The sequence below is a fragment of the Garra rufa genome, chromosome 11, assembly GCF_049309525.1.
Source record: "Garra rufa chromosome 11, GarRuf1.0, whole genome shotgun sequence".
Lineage (NCBI taxonomy): Eukaryota > Metazoa > Chordata > Actinopteri > Cypriniformes > Cyprinidae > Garra > Garra rufa.
The window spans coordinates 34,645,570-34,646,053 of NC_133371.1; positions in this window are offsets into that span (position 1 = coordinate 34,645,570).

The window sequence follows — 484 nt, forward strand, 5'->3', positions numbered from 1 at the left end:
TTACAAACTCCAAGAAGTGATTATGAAAGAATGGGTTGCTATCAGTCAGGATTTGGCCCAGAAGTTGATTGAGAGCATGCCCAGTCGAATTGCAGAGGTCCCGAAAAAGAAGGGCCAACACTGCAAATACTGACTCTTTTGATAAATGTCATGTAATTGCCAATAAAAGCCTTTGAAACGTATGAAGTGCTTGTAATTATATTTCAGTACATCACAGAAACAACTGAAACAAAGATCTAAAAGCAGTTTAGCAGCAAACTTTGTGAAAACTAATATCTGTGTCATTCTCAAAACTTTTGGCCACGACTGTACATTTTGTAAATTGCATAAATACCTAGCTACATTAATATCACTTCACATACAACTGTTGCATTCCTTTTAATTCAAAACAGAAATCTGAAATATGGGATAAACAGACTTGTGTTGTAATGCTAATCCTTTTTTTTAATCGACAGATATATTTACCTATTACCTGGGATATAAT